The sequence below is a fragment of the Balaenoptera physalus genome (assembly GCF_965194825.1).
Source record: "Balaenoptera physalus genome assembly, chromosome: X".
Lineage (NCBI taxonomy): Eukaryota > Metazoa > Chordata > Mammalia > Artiodactyla > Balaenopteridae > Balaenoptera > Balaenoptera physalus.
This window is the reverse complement of record NC_138903.1, coordinates 131749992-131775679: the sequence shown is the minus strand read 5'-3', so window position 1 is coordinate 131775679 and position 25688 is coordinate 131749992. Positions and strand designations below refer to the sequence as shown.

The 25688-nt window shown below is 36.4% G+C and overlaps 1 protein-coding gene and 1 long non-coding RNA gene across 2 annotated transcripts in view; both read left to right on the top strand.

Annotated features, from left to right (window-relative positions):
• The window catches only part of GABRA3 (gamma-aminobutyric acid type A receptor subunit alpha3), a 258489-nt gene that overhangs the window by 35856 nt on the left and 196945 nt on the right, over positions 1–25688 (top strand). The gene's annotated exons all lie outside the window — the stretch shown is intronic.
• LOC309651832 overlaps positions 7786–25688 on the top strand; it is a 437596-nt gene continuing 419693 nt past the window's right edge. Inside the window, exon 1 of the long non-coding RNA XR_014258432.1 lies at positions 7786–15037. This is a non-coding gene — a long non-coding RNA (uncharacterized lncRNA). The remainder of the gene's footprint in view (positions 15038–25688) is intronic.

The following is a 25688-nucleotide window of genomic DNA, read 5'->3' as shown; positions in this document are numbered from 1 at the left end:
GATGATGTGTCCATTGATGTAAGTGGGATGTTAAGGTCCCGTACTATTATTGTGTTACTGTATATTTCTTCCTTTATGTCTGTTAATATTTGCTTTATATATTTAGATGCACCTATGTTGGGTACATATGTATTTACAATTGTTATATCTTCTTGGATTGATCCCTTGATCATTATGTAGTGTTTTTCTTTGTATCTTGTAACAGTCTTTATTTTAAAGTCTATTTTGTCTGATATAAGTATTGCTACCCCAGCTTTCTTTTGATTTCCATTTTCATGAAATACATTTTTCTATCCCCTCACGTTCAGTCTATGTGTGTCTTTAGATCTAAAGTGAGTCTCTTGTAGGCAGCATATATATGGGTCATGTTTTTGTATTCATTCAGCCACTTTATATCTTTTGATTGGAGTATTTAGTCCATTTACATTTAAGGTAGTTATTGATACATGTGTTCTTTCCATTTTGTTAATTGTTTTGGATTTGATTTTCTAGGTCTTTCTTTCTTTCGTTCTTTTCTTTTCTTTTCTTTTCTTTCTTTCTTTTCTTTTCTTTCTTTCTTTCTTTCTTTCTTTCTTTCTTTCTTTCTTTCCCTTTCTTTCTTTCTTTCTTTCTTTCTTTCTTTCTTTCTTTCTTTCTTTCTTTCTTTCTTTCCTTCCTTCCTTCCTTCCTTCCTTCCTTCCTTCCTTCCTTCCTTCCTTCCTTCCTTCCTTCCTTCTTTCCTTCCTTCCTTCCTTCTTTTCTTCTTTTCTTCTCTTCTCTTGTGATTTGATTACTATCTTTAGTGCTATGTTTGGATTCCTTTTTCTTCTTTGTGGGTATATCTATTATAGAGTTTTGGTTTATGGTTACCATGAGGTTTTTATATAGCAATCTCTAAGTATACATGATTGTTTTAAGTTGCTGACCTCTTAATTTCTAATGCATTTTAACAACCCTTCTTTTGTAGTCTCCTCCCCACATGATTACTGTTTTTGATATCATATTTTACATCTAATTGTTTTGTGAATCCCGTTACTGCTTACTGTGGATATAGATGATTTTACTCCTTTTTTCTTTTTTTTTTTTTTTTTCACACACACACACTGTATTTTATTTTTACAAGAGATAAATAGACTGACACCAAGCATTGTACATGGATGACCACAACAAAAGCAACAATGATTGCAATTACCAAATATGAAACACACTCATACTATGTCATAATATTGACATTCAGTCCAGTAATCCTCCACTGTAACAGCTCCTTTACTTTGCAGTGAAAATTGATTTGTATATTCTTTGCCTCTGAGTCCTTGTGGGATTTTTTTTTTTTTAAATTCAGAGAGAAAGTCACAAAAATTATACTCATCCTCATCAGTTCACTCAGTCCCATGTAATTAATTGTTTTTTTTCATCTTGATCTTTTGTTAGCACTTTTATGAGTTCATCAGTTTTTCATCAGAGTTCTGAAAATGCTTATTCATTCAGTTCAGCAGTACAGTCAGTTACCAGAAACCTGTACTTGTCAGAGTCTTTTCCATGAATTTCTTGAAGATGAAACCCTTTTATAGGAACATATTTGCAAAATCATCAGAGTACACCCAGAACTGTCTGTAAATGACAAAAGACGACCACGGTAAAAGATTTGATGAAAGTTCATAATAATGCAGTTGACAAGAAAATTAGTTATTTCTGAGATATACATTTTAAAGTAATAACTAGGATTATTACTTATAACATTATACCAGAACATATAAGATTTTTAGAAATTTCATGTAATGTCTGAAACATTTATATTAACATATTTCCATACAAATAACCCAATGAAAGTTTAGTATTAGTTGTTTTGTTTGTTTTTTTATACTGCAGGTTCTTATTAGGCATCAATTTTATACACATCAGTGTATACATGTCAATCCCAATCGCCCAATTCAGCACACCACCATCCCCACCCCCCCGCAGTTTTCCCCCCTTGGTGTCCATATGTCCATTCTCTACATCTGTGTCTCAACTTCTGCCCTGCAAACTGGCTCATCTGTACCATTTTTCTAGGTTCCACATACATGCATTAATATATGATATTTGTTTTTCTCTTTCTGACTTACTTCACTCTGTATGACAGTCTCTAGATCCATCCACGTCTCAACAAATGACTCAATTTCGTTCCTTCTTATGGCTGAGTAATATTCCATTGTATATATGTACCACATCTTCTTTATCCATTCGTCTGTTGATGGGCATTTAGGTTGCTTCCATGACCTGGCTATTGTAAATAGTGCTGCAATGAACATTCGGGTGCATGTGTCTTTTTGAATTACGGTTTTCTCTGGGTATATGCCCAGTAGTGGGATTGCTGGGTCATATGGTAATTCTATTTTTAGTTTTTTAAGGAACCTCCATATTGTTCTCCATAGTGGCTGTATCAATTTACATTCCCACCAACAGTGCAAGAGGGTTCCCTTTTCTCCACACCCTCTCCAGCATTTGTTGTTTGTAGATTTTCTGATGATGCCCATTCTAACTGCTGTGAGGTGATACCTCATTGTAGTTTTGATTTGCATTTCTCTAATAATTAGTGATGTTGAGCATCTTTTCATGTGCTTCGTGGCCGTCTGTATGTCTTCTTTGGAGAAATGTCTATTTAGGTCTTCTGCCCATTTTTGGATTGGGGTGTTTGTTTCTTTGATATTGAGCTGAATGAGCTGTTTATATATTTTGGAGATTAATCCTTTGTCCGTTGATTCATTTGCAAATATTTTCTCCCATTCTGAGGGTTGTCTTTTCGTCTTGTTTATGGTTTCCTTTGCTGTGCAAAAGCTTTGAAGTTTCATTAGGTCCCATTTGTTTATTTTTGTTTTTATTTCCATTACTCTAGGAGGTGGATCAAAAAAGATCTTGCTGTGATTTATGTCAAAGAGTGTTCTTCCTATGTTTTCCTCTAAGAGTTTTATAGTGTCCAGTCTTATATTTAGGTCTCTAATCCATTTTGAGTTTATTTTTGTGTATGGTGTTAGGGAGTATTCTAATTTCATTCTTTTACATGTAGCTGTCCAGTTTTCCCAGCACCACTTATTGAAGAGACTGTCTTTTCTCCATTGTATATCTTTGCCTCCTTTGTCATAGATTAGTTGACCATAGGTGCGTGGGTTAATCTCTGGGCTTTCTATCTTGTTCCATTGATCTATGTTTCTGTTTTTGTGCCAGTACCATATTGTCTTGATTACTGTAGCTTTGTAGTATAGTCTGAAGTCAGGGAGTCTGATTCCTCCAGCTCCATTTTTTTGCCTCAAGACTGCTTTGGCTATTCGGGGTCTTTTGTGTCTCCATACAAATTTTAAGATGATTTGTTCTAGCTCCGTAAAAAATGCCATTGGTAATTTGATAGGGATTGCATTGAATCTGTAGATTGCTTTGGGTAGTATACTCATTTTCACAATGTTGATTCTTCCAATCCAAGAACATGGTATATCTCTCCATCTGTTGGTATCATCTTTAATTTCTTTCATCAGTGTCTTATAGTTTTCTGCATACAGGTCTTTTGTCTCCCTAGGTAGGTTTATTCCTAGGTATTTTATTCTTTTTGTTGCAATGGTAAATGGGAGTGTTTCCATAATTTCTCTTTCAGATTTTTCATCATTAGTGTATAGGAATGCAAGAGATTTCTGTGCATTCATTTTGTATCCTGCAACTTTACCATATTCATTAATTAGCTCTAGCAGCTTTCTGGTGGCAGTTTTAGGGTTCTCTATGTATAATATCATGTCATCCACAAACAGTGACAGTTTTACTTCCTCTTTTCCAATTTGTATTCCTTTTATTTCTTTTTCTTCTCTGATTGCCGTGGCTAGGACTTCCAGAACTATGTTGAATAATAGTGGTGAGAGTGGACATCCTTGTCTCGTTCCTGATCTTAGAGGAAATGCTTTCAGTTTTTCACCATTGAGAATGATGTTTGCTGTGGATTTGTCATATATGGCCTTTATTATGTTGAGGTAGGTTCCCTCTATGCCCACTTTCTGGAGAGTTTTTATCATAAATGGGTGTTGAATTTTGTCAAAAGCTTTTTCTGCATCTATTGAGATGATCATATGGTTTTTATTCTTCAGTTTGTTAATATGGTGTATCACATTGATTGATTTGCGTATATTGAAGAATCCTTGCATCCCTGGGATAAATCCCACTTGATCGTGGTGTATGATCCTTTTAATGTGTTGTTGGATTCTGTTTGCTAGTATTTTGTTGAGGATTTTTGCATCTATATTCATCAGTGATATTGGTCTGTAATTTTCTTTTTTTGTAGTGTCTTTGTCTGGTTTTGGTATCAGGGTGATGGTGGCCTCATAGAATGAGTTTGGGAGTGTTCCTTCCTCTGCAATTTTTTGGAAGAGTTTGAGAAGGATGGGTGTTAGCTCTTCTCTAAATGTTTGATAGAATTCACCTGTGAAGCCATCTGGTCCTGGACTTTTGTTTGTTGGAAGATTTTTGATCACAGTTTCAATTTCATTACTTGTGATTGGTCTGTTCATATTTTCTGTTTCTTCCTGATTCAGTCTTGGAAGGTTATACCTTTCTAAGAATTTGTCCATTTCTTCCAGGTTGTCCATTTTATTGGCATAAAGTTGCTTATAGTAGTCTCTTAGGATGTTTTGTATTTCTGCGGTGTCTGTTGTAACTTCTCCTTTTTCATTTCTGATTTTATTGATTTGAGTCCTCTCCCTCTTTTTCTTGATGAGTCTGGCTAATGGCTTATCAATTTTGTTTATCTTCTCAAAGAACCAACTTTTAGTTTTATTGATCTTTGCTATTGTTTTCTTTGTTTCTATTTCATTTATTTCTGCTCTGATCTTTATGATTTCTTTCCTTCTGCTAACTTTGGGTTTTGTTTGTTCTTCTTTCTCTAGTTTCTTTAGGTGTAAGGTTAGATTGTTTACTTGAGATTTTTCTTGTTTCTTTAGGTAGGCTTGTATAGCTATAAACTTCCCTCTTAGAACCGCTTTTGCTGCATCCCATAGATTTTGGGTCGTCGTGTTTTCATTGTCATTTGTCTCTAGGTATTTTTTTATTTCTTCTTTGATTTCTTCAGTGATCTCTTGGTTATTTAGTAACGTATTGTTTAGCCTCCATGTGTTTGTCTTTTTTACGTTTTTTTCCCTGTAATTCATTTCTAATCTCATAGCGTTGTGGTCAGAATAGATGCTTGGTATGATTTCAATTTTCTTAAATTTACTGATGCTTGATTTGTGACCCAAGATGTGATCTATCCTGGAGAATGTTCCGTGTGCACTTGAGAAGAACGTGTAATCTGCTGTTTTTGGATGGAATGTCCTATATATATCAATTAAATCTATCTGGTCTATTGTGTCATTTAAAGCTTCTGTTTCCTTATTTATTTTCATTTTGGATGATCTGTCCATTGGTGTAAGTGAAGTGTTAAAGTCCCCCACTATTATTGTGTTACTGTCGATTTCCTCTTTTATAGCTGTTAGCAGTTGCCTTATTATTGAGGTGCTCCTATGTTGGGTGCATATATATTTATAATTGTTATATCTTCTTCTTGGATTGATCCCTGGATCATTATGTAGTGTCCTTCCTTGTCTCTTGTAACATTCTTTATTTTAAAGTCTATTTTATCTGATATGAGTATAGCTACTCCAGCTTTCTTTTGATTTCCATTTGCATGGAATATCTTTTTCCATCCCCTCACTTTCAGTCTGTATGTGTCCCTAGGTCTAAAGTGGGTCTCTTGTAGACAGCATATATATGGGTCTTGTTTTTGTATCCATTCAGCCAGTCTATGTCTTTTGGTTGGGGCGTTTAATCCATTCACGTTTAAGGTAATTATCGATATGTATGTTCCTATGACCATTTTCTTAATTGTTTTGGGTTTGTTTTTGTAGGTCCTTTTCTTCTCTTGTGTTTCCCACTTAGAGAATTTCCTTTAACATTTGTTGTAGAGCTGGTTTGGTGTTGCTGAATTCTCTTAGCTTTTGCTTGTCTGTAAAGCTTTTGATTTCTCCATCAAATCTAAATGAGATCCTTGCTGGGTAGAGTAATCTTGGTTGTAGGTTCTTCCCTTTCATCACTTTAAGTATATCATGCCACTCCCTTCTGGCTTGCAGAGTTTCTGCTGAGAAATCAGCTGTTAACCTTATGGGAGTTCCCTTGTATGTTATTTGTCGTTTTTCCCTTGCTGCTTTCAATAATTTTTCTTTGTCTTTCATTTTTGCCACTTTGATTACTATGTGTCTCGGCGTGTTTCTCCTTGGGTTTATTCTGTATGGGACTCTCTGCGCTTCCTGGACTCGGGTGGCTATTTCCTTTCCCATGTTAGGGAAGTTTTCGACTATAATCTCTTCAAATATTTTCTCGGGTCCTTTCTCTCTCTCTTCTCCTTCTGGGACCTCTATAATGCGAATGTTGTTGCGTTTAATGTTGTCCCAGAGGTCTCTTAGGCTGTCTTCATTTCTTTTCATTCTTTTTTCTTTATTCTGTTCCACAGCAGTGAATTCCACCATTCTGTCTTCCAGGTCACTTATCCGTTCTTCTGCCTCAGTTATTCTGCTATTGATTCCTTCTAGTGTAGTTTTCATTTCAGTTATTGTATTGGTCATCTCTGTTTGTTTGTTCTTTAATTCTTCTAGGTCTTTGTTAATTATTTCTTGCATCTTCTCAATCTTTGCCTCCATTCTTATTCCGAGGTCCTGGATCATCTTCACTATCATTATTCTGAATTCTTTCTCTGGAAGGTTGCCTATCTCCACTTCATTTAGTTGTTTTTCTGGGGTTTTTTCTTGTTCCTTCATCTGGTACATAGCCCTCTGCCTTTTCATCTTCTCTATCTTTCTGTAACTGTGGTTTTTGGTCCACAGGCTGCAGGATTGTAGTTTTTCTTGCTTCTGTTGTCTGCCCTCTGGTGGTTGAGGCTATCTAAGAGGCTTGATGGGAGGCTCTGGTGGTGGGTAGAGCTGACAGTTGCTGTGGCGGTCAGAGCTCAGTAAAACCTTGATCCACTTGACTGTTGATGGGTGGGGCTGGGTTCCCTTCCTGTTGCTGTGGCGGTCAGAGCTCAGTAAATCCTTAATCCACTTGACTGTTGATGGGTGGGGCTGGGTTCCCTCCCTGTTGGTTGTTTTGCCTGAGGCAACCCAACACTGGAGCCTACCCGTGCTCTTTGGTGGGGTTAATGGCAGACTCTGGGAGGGCTCACGCCAAGGAGAACTTCCCAGAACCTCGGCTGCCAGTGTCCTTATCCCCACAGTGAAACAGAGCCACCACTCGCCTCTGCAGGAGACCCCCCAACAGCAGCAGGTAGGACTGGCTCAGTCTCCCCCAGGGTCACTGCTCCTTCCCCTGGGTCCCGATGCACACATTACTTTGTGTGTGCCCTCCAAGAGTGGGGTCTCTGTTTCCCCCAGTCCTGTCAAAGTCCTGCAATCAATTCCCACTAGGCTTCAAGGTCTGATTCTCTAGGAATTCCTCCTCCCGTAGCCGGACCCCCAGGTTGGGAAGCCTGACGTGGGGCTCAGAACCTTCCCTCCAGTGGGTGGACTTCTGTGGTATAAGCGTTCGCCAGTCTGTGAGTCACCCACCCAGCAGTTATGGGATTTGATTTTACTCTGATTGCGCCCCTCCTACCGTCTCACTGTGGCTTCTCCTCTGTCCTTGGACGTGGGGTATCCTCCTTGGTGAAGTCCAGGGTCTTCCTGTCAATGATTGTCCAGCAGCCAGTTTTGATTCTGGTGCTCTCGCAAGAGGGAGTGAGAGCACGTCCTTCTACTCCGCCATCTTGGTTAATCTATCCTCCTTTTTTCTTTTAACCTGCTTACTAGATTTATGTGTAGATGATTTCCTACTTTTATTGATGTTTGACTTTACTGATGGACTTTTTCATTTCATAATTTTAATGTTTCTAGTTGTGGCCTTTTCTTTTTTGCTTAGAGAATTTCCTTTAACACAGCTTATAAAGCTGGTTTGGTGATTCAGAACTCTTTTAGCTTTTGCTTGTCTGTAAAACTTTTGATCTCTCCATCCAGTCTGAACAAGAGTCTTGCTGGGTAGAGTATTCTAGGTTGTAGGTTTTTCCTTTTCATTACTTTAAAAATAGCAAGCTACTCCCTTCTGGCCTACAGAGTTTCTGCTGAAAAATCAGCTGATAACCTTATAGGAGTTCCCTTGTATGTTATTTGTTGCTTTTCACTTGCTGCTTTTAATATTCTCTGTTTATCTTTTATTTTTGTCATTTTAATTACAGTGTGTCATGGTGTGTTCCTCTTTGGGTTTATCCTGTATGGGACTTTCTATGCTTCCTGGACTTGGGTGACTATTTCCCAGTTTAGGGAAATTTTCAGCTATTTTATCTTCAAACATGTTCTCAGCCCCTTTCTCTCTCTCTTCTCCTTCTGAGACCCCTATAATATGAATCTTTGTATGTGTGATGTTGTCCCAGAGGACTCTTAAACGGTCCTCATTTCTTTTCATTCTTTTTTTCTTTTTTCTGTTCAGCATCAGTGATTTCCACTATACTGTCTTCCAGCTTGCTGATCCATTCCTCTGTATAATTTAGGCTACTGTTGATTCCTTCTAGTGTATTTTTCATTTCAGTAATTGTATTCTTCATCTCTGTTTGGTTGTTCTTTATATTTTTAAACTCTTGTTAAAAAACTTCTAACTTCTCTGTGCATCCATTTCTCTCCCAAGTTACTTGATCATTTTTACAGTCACTACCCTGAACTCTTTCTCAAGTAGATTGCCTATCTCCACTTCACTTAGTTCTTCTTCTGGGGTTTTATCTTTTTCCTTCACCTGGAACATGTTCCTCTGCTGCCTCATTTTGCCTAAATTGCTGTTTGTATTCTTATGTATCTGGTAGGTTAGTTACATTTTCCCCCCTTGGAGAAGTTACCTTGTGTAGGAGACATCCTGTGTGTTCCAGCTGTGCATTCACCTCTCGTCATCCAACCTATATGCTCTAGGGGTTCCCCCTATGAGGGCTCCATGGGTCCTTCTGTTGTGGCAGACTGACTATGTGGGCAGTCTTATAGGCCTGATTGTTACCTCGCCTGGTTTATTGCCAGGCACTGCTTTGTGGAGGCTGCCAGCTACTTGTTTGTAGGACTGGGTCACGAGGCAGCTGGGCAGCTGACTTCAGAACCCCAGGGGGCCCCAGGGTTAGTGCTGGCTCACTTCTTGGTGGAGTCAGAGTCCAAAAGATTCCAGGGCTGTTGCCTGTCCACTCGTGGGGTTAGTGCTGGACTACTACCAGACAGAACTGGTTCCTAGAATCTGGATGCAGGGTCCAGGGATCTCAAAGTTGGTGTCAGACTATTGGTGGGGGGGCTGATTCCTGACATAGTTGGATTTGGGTTCCGCAGTGTTCCAAAACTTGTGTTGGCCTGCTAGTGAGCACTGGGACTGGTGCTTGCTCACTGGTGGGTGGAGCTGGGTCCTGAACCCTCCGGTGGGCAGGGCTGAGTCCAGAGAAGGCTGTGGTCTCAGGAGGTATTTAGGCAGCCTGTCTGCTTATGAGTGGGGCTGTGTCCCCACCCAGTTGCCTGAGGCATCCCAGCACTGGTGCCTACAGGCTGTTGGGGGGGGCGAAGTTGTGGTACTAATGAACTAGGGGAAGAATTCCACAATGGTGCCCACCAGCACCAGCATCAATTCAGTAGAAGGAGCTCTGAAGAAGCTGCTGCCAGTGTCTTTGTCCCCAGAGTGAGCTGCAGCTTCCCCTTACCTCTCCAGGAGACTCTCCAAGACCAGCAGGTAGGTCTGGTCTAGGTTCCTATCAAATTACAGCTTTTCTCTAAGTCCCAGAGTGTGTGTTTTTGTGTGCAACCTTTAAGACTAAAGTCTCTATTTACCCCAATACTTTGGGGCTCCTGAGATTAAGCCCCACTGGCCTTCAAAGCCAAATGTTCTGGGAGCTCATCTTTGCAGTACAAGACCCCTGGCCTGGAGAGCCTGATGTGGGGCTCAGAGCTCTTACTCCTATGGGAGAACCTCAGATTGTGGGTCACCCACCTGGAGGTATGGGACTTGGCTATATCGTGAATTCACCCCTCCTACCTGTCTCATTGTGGTTCTTTCTTTATGTGTTTAGTTGTAGAAGATCTTTTCTGGTAGGTTCTGGTCTTTTCATCAGTGGTTGTCCTGAAAATAGTTGTGGTTTTGGTGTGCTTGTGAGAGGAGGTGAGCTCAAGGTCTTTCTACTCCACCATCTTGGCTGATTCTACACTACATTTTCTTAATCCATTCATCTGTCAATGGACACTTAGATTTGTTTCCATGTCTTGGCTATTGTAAATAATGCTTCAGTGAACAAGGAGGTACATGTCTTTTTGAGTTAGTGTTTTTGTTTTCTTCTGATAAATACCCAGAAGTAAAATTACTGGATCATATGGTAGTTCTATGTTTAATTTTTTAGGGAACCTCCAAATTGTTTTCCAAAGTGGCTGTACCAATTTACATTCCCACCAAGAGTGCTCAAGGATTCTCTTTTGTCCAGATCCTCACCAATACTTTTTATTTCTTGTCTTTTTGATAATAGCTATTCTAAGAGGCATAAAGTGATATCTCCTTGTGGTTTTTATTTGCATTTCCTTGATGATTAGTGATGTTGAGCATCCCTTCATGTACCTGTTGGTCTTCTGTATGTCTTTGGGAAAATGTCTATTCAGATTCTCTGCCCATTTAAAAATCAGGTTGTTTGTATTTTTGCTATTGAGTTATATGAGTTCTTTATATATTTTGGATATTTATACCTTATTTGATATATAATTTGAAAATATTTTCTCCCATTCAGTACGTTGTCTTTGCTTTTGTTGATATGCAGTAGCTACTTAGTTGGATGTATGTAATCCCTCTTGTTTATTTTAACTTTTGTTGCCTTTTTGTTGCCTTTGCTTTTGGTGTCAAATATGAAAAACCATTGCTGAGAAAGATGTCAGGGATTTACTGCCTATGTTGTCTCCTAAGAATTTCATTGTTTTGTGTCTTACCTTCAAGTCTAATCCATTTTTAGTTAATTATTGTGGATGGTGTAGCTAATGGTCCAGTTTCATTCTTTTTGCATGTAGCTGCCCAATTTTCCCATCACCATTTATTGAAGAGACTGTCGTTTCCCCCCTTATATATTCTTGGCTCCTTTGTCGTAAATTAATTGACCATATATGCATAGGTTTGTTTCTGGGGTCTCTATTCCATTCCATTGATCTATGTGTCTTTTTTTATGCCAGTACCATAATGTTTTGATTACTGTAGCATTGTAACATAGTTTGAAATCAGGAAGCATGATACCTGCAGATTTATTCTTTCTCAAGGTTCCTTTGGCTACTTGGGGTCTTTTTTGGTCCCATGTAAATTTTAGGATTTTTTGTTCTATTTCTGTGGAAAATGCCATTGGAATTTTGATAGAGATTACATTAAATCTGTAGATTACTTTGGGTAGTATGGACATTTAAACAATATTAATTATTCTAATCCATGAGCATGGATTATCTTTCCATTTATTTGTGTCTTCTTTACATTCTTTCATCAATGTCTTGTAGTTTTCAATGTGTAGGTCTTTCAGCCCCTTAGTTAAATTTATTCCTGGGTATTTTATTCTTTTTAAAATAATTTTTCTTGGAGTATAGTTGATTTACAATGTTGTGTTAGTTTCAGGTGTACAGCAAAGTGAATCAGTTATACATATATTCACTCTTTTTTAGATTCTTTTCCCACACAGGCCATTACAGAATACTGAGTAGAGTTCCCTGTGCTATACAGTAGGTCCTTATTAGTTATCTATTTTATGTATAGTAGTGTGTATATGTCAATCCCAATCTCCCAATTTATCCCTCCCCCCTCCTTACCCTTTGGTAACCTTAAGTTTGTTTTCTTCATCTGTAGCTCTATTTCTGTTTTGTAGATAAGTTCATTTGTACCCTTTTGTTTAGATTCCACATATAAGTGATATCATATGATATTTGTCTTTCTCTCTCTGACTTACTTCACTCAGTATGACAATCTCTATGTCCATCCATGTTGCTGCACATGACATTATTTCATTCTTTTTAATGGCTGAGTAATATTCCCTTGTATATATGTACCATATCTTCTTTATCCATTCCTCTGTTGATGGACATTTAGGCTGCTTCCATGTCCTGGCTATTGTAAATAGTGCTACAATGAATATTGGGGTGTGTGTATCTTTTTGAATTATGGTTTCCTCTGTATATATGCCCAGGAGTGGGATTGCTGGATCATATGGTAACTCTATTTTTAGTTTTTAAGGAACTTCCATACTGTTCTCCATAGTGGCTATACCAATTTACATTCGCACCAACAGTGTAGGAGGGTTCCCTTTTCTCCGCACCCCCTCCTTAGTTACATTTATCCCTGGGTATTTTATTCCTTTTGATGAAATTGTAAATGGTATTGTTTTCTTAATTTCTCTTTCTGACAGTTCATTATTAACTATAAAAACATAACAGATTTCTGTATATTGATTTTTTATCTTGCAACTTTCCTGAATTTATTTATTAGCTCTAAAATTTTTGGAGTCTTTAATGTTTTTTATATACAATATTATGTCATCTGCAAATAATGACATTTTTACTTTTTCCTTTCCAATTTTGATGCTTTAAAAGTTTTTTCTTGCCTAATTGCTCTAGCTAAGACTTCCAATATTATGTTGAATATAAGTGGTGATAGTGGGCATCCTTGTCTTTTTCCTGATCTTAGAGGAAAACCTTTTGGTTTTACCATTGAGTATGATGTTATCTGTGGGCTTGTCATATGTGGTCTTTATTATGTTGAAGTATGTTCCTCATTGGACCTTTAATACAACCAACTTTTGACTTTGCTGGACCTCATTATTATAGATTTTTTATTTTATTGCATTCTGATTTTATATTTATTTTTTTCTTCTTTCTACTTTTAATTTGCTTTTATTTTACTATTTCAGAAGGAAAATTAGATTATAGATTTAGATCCTTTTTTTTCTTTTCAAATGTATGCATATAAGGCTATAAATTTTCGATGGTAATAACTCTGTTATATCCTAGTTGTTTTCTTTGACGTATTTTTATTTTCATGCAGTGCAAAATAATTTCTAACTTAATTTGAGTTTTTTCTTTGACCCATGTGTTATTTAGAAGTGAACTGCTTAATTTCCAAATTGTGGTGATTTTATAGTTATCTTCTTTATTAATGATGTCTAAATTAAGCTGTTGTCAGAGGTCAAATAATATATTCTGATTTCAATCCTTTGATATGAATTTAGGTTTGCTTCATAGCCCATTTGACCTAAATATATATATTTAGGTTAAGTAATTTAGGTTAAGTTTGTTAATCATTTCATTGAAATCTTACATATATCTTTATTGAATTCTGATAGGCTAAAATATCAGTTATAGTTATTATATCCTAAAATTCAGTCATTACATTTTTTTTGAGTTCTAGAATATCTGTTCATTTTATAGATTCCTGTATTGTGTGAAATTTTCCATTGTATCTATTTTCTTAAGTTAATCATTATCTTATAGTCTGTACTGGCATTTCCAGTATGAGGATTGCATCTGGGACTTTTTTTTAGTAATACTTTCTTTGCAAGTTTTAGCTCGTCTCATTCGTGATAATTTTTTGTTTGCATGCTGGGAATTTTAAGTGAAAATGGAAAATGGCTTGGTTTATGCTATCTTTTAAAAAACTTTTTATTTTAAATAATAATAAATTCATGGGAAGATGCAAAAATAGTATATAGAGCCTTCTGAAACATTTAGACAGCTTCTACCAGTGGGAGTTCTAATATGATTACAGCATAATATTAGCTAGACTACAGGCCTCATTAGCATTATTGTACTGCAATCATATAAGCATATTTTGCATGTACTCATGTGTGTATGTATTTGTGTAGTTCTATGCAGTTTAATCCCATGTGTAAATTTGTGTAACCACCACCACAATCAAGATACAGAACTGGAGTCCCTCCCACCAGGAGACTTACACAAGCCTCTTACATAGCCTCATCCACCGGAGGGCAGACAGCAGAAGCACGAAGAACTACAATCCTGCAGCCTGTGGAACAAAAACCACATTCACAGAAAGACAAGATGAAAAGGCAGAGGGCTATGTACCAGATGAAGGAACAAGATAAAACCCCAGAAAAACAGCTAAATGAAGTGGAGATAGGCAACCTTCCAGAAAAAGAATTCAGAATAATGATAGTGAAGATGATCCAGGACCTCAGAAAAAGAATGGAGGCAAAGATCGAGAAGATGCAAGAAATGTTTAACAAAAACCTAAAAGAATTAAAGAACAAACAAACAGAGATGAATAATACAATAACTGAAATGAAAACTACACTAGAAGGAATCAATAGCAGAATAACTGAGGCAGAAGAACGGATAAGGACCTGGAAGACAGAATGGTGGAATTCACTGCTGTGGAACAGAATAAAGACAAAAGAATGAAAAGAAACGAAAACTGCGTAGGAGACCTCTGGGACAACATTAAATGCAACAACATTCGCATTATAGGGGTCCCAGAAGGAGAAGAGAGAGAGAAAGGACCCGAGAAAATATTTGAAGAGATTATAGTCGAAAACTTCCCTAACATGGGAAAGGAAATAGCCACCCAAGTCCAGGAAGCGCAGTGAGTCCCATACAGGATAAACCCAAGGAGAAACACGCCGAGACACATAGTAAGCAAATTGGCAGAAATTAAAGACAAAGAAAAATTATTGAAAGCATCAAGGGAAAAACGAAAAATAACATACACAGGAACTCCCATAAGGTTAACAGCTGATTTCTCAGCAGAAACTCTACAAGCCAGAAGGCAGTGGCATGATATACTTAAAGTGATGAAAGGAAACAATTTACAACCAAGATTACTCTACCCGGCAAGGATCTCATTCAGATTCGATGGAGGAATCAAAAGCTTTACAGACAAGCAAAAGCTAAGAGAATTCAGCACCACCAAAGCAGCTCTACAACAAATGCTAAAGGATCTTCTCTAAGTGGGAAAAAAAGAGAAGAAAAGGACCTACAAAAACAAACCCAAAACAATTAAGAAAATGGTCATAGGAACATACATACCGATAATTACCTTAAACGTGAATTGATTAAATGCTCCAACCAAAAGACACAGGCTTGCTGAATGGATACAAAAACAAGACCCATATATATGCTGTCTACAAGAGACCCACTTCACACCTAGGGACACATACAGACTGAAAGTGAGGGGATGGAAAAAGGTATTCCATGCAAATGGAAATCAAAAGAAAGCTGGAGTAGCAATTCTCATATCAGATAAAATAGACTTTGAAATAAAGAATGTTACAAGAGACAAGGAAGGACACTATATAATGATCAAGGGATGAATCCAAGAAGAAGATATAACAATTATAAATATATATGCACCCAACATAGGAGCACCTCAATACTTAAGGCAACTGCTAACAGCTATGAAAGAGGAAATTGACAGTAACACAATAATAGTGGGGGACTTTAACACCTCACACCAATGGACAGATCATCCAAAATGAAAATAAATAAGGAAAGAGAAGCTTTAAATGACACAATAGACCAGATAGATTTAATTGATATTTATAGGACATTCCATCCAAAAACAACAGATTACACTTTCTTCTCAAGTGTGCACGGAACATTCTCCAGGATAGATCACATCTTGGGTCACAAATCAAGCCTCAGTAGATTTAAGAAAATTGAAATCATATCAAGCATCTTTTCTGACCACAGCGTTATGAGATTAGAAATAAATTACAGGGAAAAAAACGTAAAAAACACAAACACATGGAGGCTAAATAATACGTTACTAAACAACCAAGAGATCACTGAAGAAATCAAAGAGGAAATCAAAAAATACCTAGAGACAAATGACAATGAAAACACAACGATCCAAAACCTATGGGATGCAGCAAAAGCAGTTCGAAGAGGGAAGTTTATAGCTATACAACCCTACCTCAAGAAACAAGAAAAATCTCAAGTAAACAATCTAACGTTACACCTAAAGGAACTAGAGAAAGAAGAACAAACAAAACTCAAAGTTAGCAGAAGGAAAGAAATCATAAAGATTAGAGCAGAAATAAATGAAATAGAAACAAAGAAAACAATAGCAAAGATCAATAAAACTAAAAGCTGGTTCTTTGAGAAGATAAACAAAATTGATAAACCATTAGCCAGACTCATCAAGAAAAAGAGGGAGAGGACTCAAATCAATAAAATTAGAAATGAAAAAGGAGAAGTTACAACAGACACCACAGAAATACAAAACATCCTACGAGACTACTACAAGCAACTCTATGCCAATAAAATGGACAACCTGGAAGAAATGGACAAATTCTTAGAAAGGTATAACCTTCCAAGACTGAACCAGGAAGAAACAGAAAATATGAACAGACCAATCACAAGTAATGAAATTGAAACTGTGATTAAAAATCTTCCAACAAACAAAAGTCCAGGACCAGATGACTTCACAGGTGAATTCTATCAAACATTTAGAGAACAGCTAACACCCATCCTTCTGAAACTCTTCTAAAAAATTGCAGAGCAAGGAACACCCCCAAACTCATTCTATGAGGCCACCATCACCGTGATAACAAAACCAGGCAAAGATACTACAAAAAAAGAAAATTACAGACCAATATCACTGATGAATATAGACGCAAAAATTCTCAAAAAAATACTAGCATACAGAATCCAACAACACAGTGAAAGGATCATACACCATGATCAAGTGGGATTTATCCCAGGGATTCAAGGATTCTTCAATATATGCAATCAATCAATGTGATACACCATATTAACAAATTGAAGAATAAAAACCAGATGATCATCTCAATAGATGCAGAAAAAGCTTTTGACAAAATTCAGCACCAATTTATGATAAAAACTCTCCAGAAAGTGGGCATAGAGGGAACCTACCTCAACATAATAAAGGCCATATATGACAAACCCAGAGCAACCATCATTCTCAATGGTGAAAAACTGAAAGTGTTTCCTCTAAGATCGGGAACAAGACAAGGATGTCCACTCTCACCACTATTATTCAATATAGTTTTGGAAGTCCTAGCCACGGCAATCAGAGAAGAAAAAGAAATAAAAGGAATCCAAATTGGAAAAGAAGAAGTAAAACTGTCACTGTTTGCAGATGACATGGTATTATACATAGAGAATCCTAAAAATGCCAGCAGAAAACTACTAGAGCTAATCAATGAATTTTGTAAAGTTGCAGGATACAAAATTAATGCACAGAAATCTCCTGCATTCCTATACACTAATGAAAAATCTGAAAGAGAAATTATGGAAGCACTCCCATTTACCATTGCAACAAAAAAAATAAAATACCTAGGAATAAGCCTACCTAGGGAGACAAAAGACCTGTATGCAGAAAACTATAAGACACTGATAAAAGAAATTAAAGATGATACCAACAGATGGAGAGATTTACCATGTTCTTGGATTGGAAGAATCAATATTGTGAAAATGACTATACTACCCAAAGCAATCTACAGATCCAATGCAATCCCTATCTAATTACCAATGCCATTTTTTATGGAACTAGAACAAATCATCTTAAAAATTGTGTGGAGACACAAAGGACCCCGAATAGCCAAAGCAGTCTTGAGGGAAGAAAAAGGAGCTGGAGGAATCAGACTCCCTGACTTCAGACTATACTACAAAGCTACAGTAATCAAGACAATATGGTACTGGCACAAAAATAGAAACATAGATCAATGGAACAAGATTGAAAGCCCAGAGATAAACCCACACACCTATGGTCAACTAATCTATGGCAAAGGAGGCAAGGATATACAATAGAGAAAAGAGAATCTCTTCAATAAGTGGTGCTGGGAAAACTGGACAGCTACATGTAAAAGAATGAAATTAGAATACTCCCTAACACCATACACAAAAGTAAACTCAAAATGGATTCGAGACCTAAATGTAAGACAGGACACTATAAAACTCTTAGAGGGAAACAGAAAGAACACTCTTTGACATAAATCACAGCAAGATCTTTTTTGATCCACCTCCTAGACTAATGGAAATAAAAACAAGAATCAACAAATGGGACCTAAGGAAACTTCAAAGCTTTTGCACAGCAAAGGAAACCATAAACAAGATGAAAAGACAACCCTCAGAATGGGAGAAAATATTTTCAAATGAATCAACGGGCAAAGGATTAATCTCCAAAATATATAAACAGCTCATGCAGCTCAATATTAAAGAAACACACAACCCAATCCAAAAATGGGCAGAAGACCTAAATAGACATTTCTCCAAAGAAGACATACAGATGGCCAAGAAGCACATGAAAAGCTGCTCAACATCACTAATTATTAGAGGAATGCAAATCAAATCTACAATGAGGTATCACCTCACACCAGTAAGAATGGGCATCATCAGAAAATCTACAAACAACAAATGCTGGAGAGGGTGTGGAGAAAACAGAACCCTCTTGCACTGTTGGTGGGAATGTAAATTGATACAGCCACTATGGAGAACAGTACGGAGGTTCATTAAAAAACTAAAAATCGAATTATCATATGATCCAGCAAGCCCAGTACTGGGCATATACCCAGAGAAAACCATAATTCAAAAAGGCACATGCACCGCAATGTTCATTGCAGCACTATTTACAATAGCCAAGTCATGGAAGCAACTTAAATGCCCATTGACAGACGAATGGATAAAGAAGTTGTGGTACATATCTACAATGGAATATTACTCAGCCAGAAAAAGGGACGAAACTGAGTCATTTGTTGAGACGTGGATGGACCTAGAGACTGTCATACAGAGTGAAGTAAGTCAGAAAGAGTAAAACAAATATCGTTTATTAACTTATGTATGTGGAACCTAGAAAAATGGTACAGATGAACCGGTTTGCAGGGCAGAAGTTGAGACACAGATGTAGAGAACAAACATATGGATACCAAGGGGGGAAAACCACGGTGGGGTGGGGAGGGTGGTGTGCTGAATTGGGCGATTGGGATTGACATGTATACATTGATGTGTATAAAACTGTTGACTAATAAGAACCTGCAGTATAAAAAAACAAACAAACAAACAGAAACGAATACTAAACTTTCTTTGGGTTATTTGTATGGAAATATGTTAATATAAATGTTTCAGACATTACATGAAAAAAAAAGATACAGAACTGTTCAATCACTGCAAAGAAACTCCTTCATGTTACCTCTTTATTGTAGCACCCACTATTTTCCACCTGTCTCTTTCCCCAGAAACCATTAATCTGCTCTCCATCTCTATAGTTCTGTCAGTTTGAAAATATAAAAATGTGTTTGTATACCATGTAACCTTTTGGGGAGTGGCTTTTTAAAAATTAATGGACTTTATTTTGTAGAGAAGTTTAGGTTTACAGAAAAATTGAGCAGAAAGTACAAAGAGTTCCTATGTACCCTTTCCCCCTCCCCCACCAATTTCCCCTATCATTAGCATCTTAGATTAGTGTGGTACATTTGTTACAACTGATGAACAAATATTGATACATTATTATTAACTAAAGTCCATAATTTTCATTTGGGTTCTTTCTTTGTGTTTTACAGTTCTATAAGTTTTGATAAATGTATAATGTCGTGTATCCACCATTATACTATCATGCAGAATAGTTTCACTGCCCTAAAAACCCTCTGCATTTCACCTATTTATCTCTCCCTCTCTCCTCCCTGAACCCCTGGCAACCATTGATCTTTTTAGTGATTATATCTTTGCCTTTTCAAGAATGTCATGCCATTGGAATCATACAGTATGTAACCTTTTCAGACTGGCTTATTTTACTTTGCAGTATGCATTTACGGTGCCTCCATGGCTTGACAGTTCATTTCTTTTCACTGAATAATGTTGCATTGTATTGATGTTCCATTATTTGTTTATCCACTCATCTGTTGATAGACATCTTCGTTGCTTTCAATTTTTTAGCAATTATGAGTAAAGCTGCTATCAATATTCATGTGTGTGCTTTTGTGTCTACATAAATTTTCAACTCATTTGGGTAAATACCATGGAGCACAATTGTTGGATCACATAGTAAGACTATGTTTACCTTTGTAAATACCTGTCATACTGTCTTCCAAAGTGGCTGTACCATTTTGCATTCCCACCAGAATGAGTGAGAGTTCCTGTTGCTCCACATCCTTTTTTCAGCATTTGGTGTTGTCAATAGTTTGATTTATAGCCATTCTAACAGATGGTAGTGGTATTTTATTATTGTTTTAATCTGCAACTTCCTAATGATATATGATCTTGAGAATCTTTTCATGTACTTTTTATTATCTATATGTTTTCTTTGCTGAAAGACTGACATTTTTACTAAACATGATACACTTGAGATCCACCCAAGTTGTTGCATGATCAATAGTTGGTTCCTTTTTATTGCTGAGTAGTATTCTGTAGTATGGATGTACCAGAATTTGTTTAGCAGTTCACCAGTTGAAAGACTTGTGTGGTCTCCAGTTTGGGGTTATTATGTATAAAGATGCTGTGAACATGAGAATATAGGTTTTCGTGTGTATATAAAATTTCGTTTATTTAAGATATGCGATTGATAGTTTTTATGGTACATGCATGTTTACTTTCTAAAGAAACTACCCAACAGTTTTCCATAGTGCTTAAACTATTTTGTGTTTCAACCAGAATTGATTTTTAATTTTGTTTTCCATACTTTTAGGTAGCATATAGCTTTATAGCTAGCATTGCAACTTTTTTTAGAATCACAAATGGATGTTGGATTTTGTGAAATTATTTTTCTGCATCAATTGATATGATCATATGCTTTTGCTTCTTTAGCATGTAGTTATGGTGGATTACATTTACTGATATTCAAATGAACCAACTTTGCATAACTGGAATAAATCTTATTCAGTGTTCATGAATACTATCAGCCTGTAGTTTCCTTCCTTCCTTCCTTCCCTCCCTCTGTCCCTCCCTCCCTCATTTGTTAATTTGTTCGTACTGCCTTTGTCCTTTGTTTGGTTTTGTGATTAGGACAATACTGGTCTTATGAAATGAGTTTGTTACTTTCTCTCCTCTTCTAATTCTAGAAGAGAATTTGTCAAATTTGTGCCATATCTTCTTTAAGTATTTGGTAAATTCTCTGGTGAAACCATCTGGCTAGGATTTCTTTTTTCAAGGTTTCTTGATGAAAAATCAACCGATGATCTTATTGTGGGTCACTTACATGTGATGAATCACTTCTCTCTTGATGCTTTCAAGATCTTCTCTTTGTCTTTGTCTTTCAACAATTTGATTACAATGTGTCTTGGGGTGGATTGCTTTGAATTTAACCAACTTGGCATTTGTTGAGGTTCCTGGATGTATAGATTCATGTCTTTCTTTATATTTGAGAAGATTTTGGCCATTATTTCTTCAAATGTTCTTTCTGCTCCTTGCTGTCTCTCTCCTCTTTATCTGGGACAACATTATACAAATATCCCACAGGTCTCTTAGACTCACTTATTTATTTATTACCATTTTAAAGTGTACACCTCAGTGGCATTTAGTACATTCACATTGTTGTGCAACCATCACACTATCTAGGTCCAATATATTATGTCCCCTCAGCAGGAAAGCCCATACCTAGTGCTTCCTATTCTCCCTTTTCCCAGGCTCCTAACATCCACTAATCTGCTTTCTGTGTCTATGGATTTACCTATTCCTGATATTTCATATCAATCAAATCATACAGAATGTGGTCTTTGTGTCTGTTTCCTTTCACTTAACATGATGTCGTTAAGGTTGGTACAGCATTTATCACTATTTCATTTCTACCTATGGCAATTTCTTTGTATGACAATGCCACATTTTATTTATCCATTCATCTGTTGATAGACATTTGGTTTGTTTTCATCTTTTGTCTATTGTGAATAGTGCTGCTGTGACCATTCATGTACAAGTTTTTACTTAAACCCTGATTTTGAATTCTTTTATTTGTATTCCCAAGAGTCTAATTGCTGAGTCTATACTAATTTTATGTTTACTGTTTTCTACAGCAGCTTAATCTTTTTGCATTCCCAACAACAATATATGAGGGTTCCAATTTCCCCACATCCTTACAAACAATTGTTATTTTATCTTTTTTTTTCTTTATAGACATCTTAGTGGGTGTGAGATATTATCTAATTTGGTTTTGATTTACATTTTCCTAATGACTGTTTTCATGTATTTGTTGGTCATTTGTATATCTTCTTTGGAGAAATGGCTATTCGGTTTCTTTGCCCATTTAAAAAAATTTGGTAGAAAGCAGGAAACTTTATGTGATCCGTTTTTAAACAGCTTTATTGAGATATAATTTGCGTACCATAAAATATACCCTTTGACCATGTTTTAATCAGGTTGCTCTTCTTTGTTATTGAGTTGTAAGAGTCCTTTTTATATTTTGCAGATACTAGATTCTTTTTTGTGTGTCAACATGTCCACTTCTATTTATTCTTTTTTTAAATTAGTTTTTATTGGAGTATGGCTGCTTTACAATGTTGTGTTAGCCTCCACTGCACAACAAAATGAATCAGCCATACACGTACAGATATCCCCTCCCTTTTGGACTTCCCTCCCATTTAGGTTACCACAGTGCATTAGGTAGAGTACCCTGTGCTATAAAATATGTTCCTATCAGTCATCTATTTTATACATAGTATCAATAATGTATATGTGTCAATCCCAGTCTCCCAATTCCTCCCTCCCCATGCCTTTCCCCCTTGGTATCCATACATTTGTTCTCTATGTCTATGTCTCTATTTCTGCTTTGCAAATAAGATCACCTATACCATTTTTCTAGATTCCACATATATGCGTTATTATACAATATTTGCTTTTCTCTGACTTACTTCACTCTGTATGACACACTCCAGGTCCATCCATGTCTTTAGAAATGACCCAATTTCGTTCCTTTTTATGGCTGAGTAATATTCCATTGTATATATGTACCACATCTTCTTTATCCATTCCTCTGTTGATGGACATTTAGGTTGCTTCCATGTCCTGGCTATTGTAAATAGTGCTATGAACATTGGGGTGCATGTGTTTTTTGAATTATGGTTTTCTCTGGGTATATACCCAGTAGTGGGATTGTTGGGTCATATGGTAGTTTTATTTTTAGCTTTTTAAGGAACCTCCATACTGTTTTCCATAGTGGATGTATCAGTTTACATTCCCAACAACAGTGTATGAGGGTCCCCTTTTCTCCACACCCTCTCCAGCATTTATTGTTTGTAAATTTTTTGATGATGGCCATTCTGACCGGTGTGAGATGATATCTCATTGTAGTTTTGATTTGCCTTTCTCTAATGATTAATGATGTTGAGCATTCTTTCATGTGTTTGTTGGCAATCTGTATCTCTTCTTTGGAGAAATGTCTATTTAGGTCTTCCGCCCATTTTTTGATTGGGTTGTTTGTTTTTTTTGATATTGAGCTATATGAGCTGCTTGTAAATTTTGGAGATTAATCCTTTGTCAGTGGCTTCATTTGCAAATATTTTCTCCCATTCTGAGGGTTGTCTTTTCCTCTTGTTTGTGGTTTCCTTTGCTGTGCAAAAGCTTTTAAGTTTCATTAGGTCCCATTGTTTATTTTTGTTTTAATTTTTATTACTCTAGGAGGTGGGTTATAAAAGATGTTGCTGTGATTTATGTCAAAGAGTGTTCGGCCTATGTTTTCCTCTAAGAGTTTGATAATGTCTGGCCTTACATTTAGGTCTTTAATCCATTTTGAGTTTATTTTTGTGTATGGTGTTAGGGAGTGTTCTAATTTCATTCTTTTACATGTAGCTGTCCAGTTTTCCCAGCACCACTTATTGAAGAGGCTGTCTTTTCTCCACTGTATATTCTTACCTCCTTTGTTATGGATTAGGTGACCATAGGTGCATGGCTTTATCTCTGGGCTTTCTATCCTGTTCCATTGATCTATATTTCTGTTTTTGTGTCAGTACCATACTGTCTTGATTACTGTAGATTTGTAGTAGAGTCTGAAGTCCTGGAGCCTGATTCCTCCAGCTCCGTTTTTCTTTCTCAAGATTGCTTTGGCTATTCAGGGTCTTTTGTGTTTCCATACAAATTGTGAAATTTTTATTCTAGTTCTGTGAGAAATGCCATTGATAGTTTGATAGGGATTGCATTGAATCTGTAGATTGCTTTGGGTAGTATAGTCATTTTCACAATATTGATTCTTCCAATCCAAGAACATGGTATCTCTCCATCTGTTTATGTAATCTTTGATTTCTTTCATCAGTATTTTATGTTTTTCTGAGTACATGTCTTTTGCCTCCTTAGGTAGGTTTATTCCTAGGTATTTTATTCTTTTTGTTGCAATGGTAAATGGGATTGTTTCCTTAATTTCTCTTTCTGCCCTTTCATTGTTAGTGTATAGGAATGCAAGAGATTTCTGTGTATTAATTTTGAGGATACTAGATTCTTTTTTTTTTTTAGATTCTTATATATTATTAGCAAATATTTTCTCTCATTTGTGGATTGTCTTTTCATTTTCTTGATTGTGTCATTTGATGAGCAAATGGTTTTAATTTTGATGGAGTCCAATTTATTAATTTTTCCTCTTTTGTTCCATGTGGTTTTGGTATTTCAAAGAAACCATTGCCTAATCCATGTTTGTGAAGACTTAACCCTAGTTTTTCTTCTAAGGATTTTATAGTTTTAACTCATATTTAGGTCTTTAATCCTCTTTGGATTTTTTATATATGCTGAGTGGAAAGGATGCAACATTCTTCTTTTGTATGTGGATATCTGGATATCCAGTTATTCCAGCATGTCTGTGTTCAATTTTCTTCATTCTTTTTGTTTTTTTATTTTTTGTCTTCAGGTAAGATAAACTTAATTGAACTATCTTCAAGTCTGATGATTCTTTTTTTCTGCTGGTCAAATATACTGTTGAACCTCTCTAGTGAATTTTTGATTCCAGTTATTGTATTTTTCAACTTTAGAATCTATAATTTTTATTTCTTTATTGATATTTCTCTATTTGGTGACACCTTGTTCTCCTGATTTTCTTTAGTTCTTTGAGCAGTTGATTTGAAGTCTCTGTCTCATAAGAACAATGTCTAGGCCTCGTCTAGGACAGTTTCTGTTAATTTCCTTTTTTCCTGTGAATGAGCCATACTTTCCTGTATCTTTTCATTCCTTGTGGGTTTTTTTTTTTTTTTGGTAAAGTGGACATTTTGAATATTATACTGTGTTGACTCTGAAGATCTTGTTCTTCTCCCTCCCCACGGTTTGTTTTTGCTTTTTGTGGGTTATAGTCTTTTTCTTTGTTTACTGGCTCTTGTAAACAATTTTCTAAAGACTGTATTCTTTGTCCTTATGGTCATGGAAGTCTCTGTTTTGTTAGCTAGTCAGCTATTAACTTCACAGAAATTTACTTAAACATTGAGAACAAAAAAAGTAATATGTCCTAGCTCTCCAGATTTGGAATACAGACTCCACTCAGCTACTGCTAGTGCCCTGTCCATAGAAAAGGGGATCATCGTGTCATACTTCTTGTACTGCTGGATAGATTTGCGAGTTCTGACTTCTTACTTGGTTTCCTCTGCCCCTCACTGCTGGTGGTGGAGTGTTTGTAGAGGTTGGCTAGGGTAGGGCAGGTACTGTCAGTAAGTTTTCTGTATTGCTAGGCTGTCCCTTTTCTTGGTCCTTTGTCTAGAGAGAGCAGGCTTTTCTTAAGGCTTTTTTGGGGTCTACTTCTGT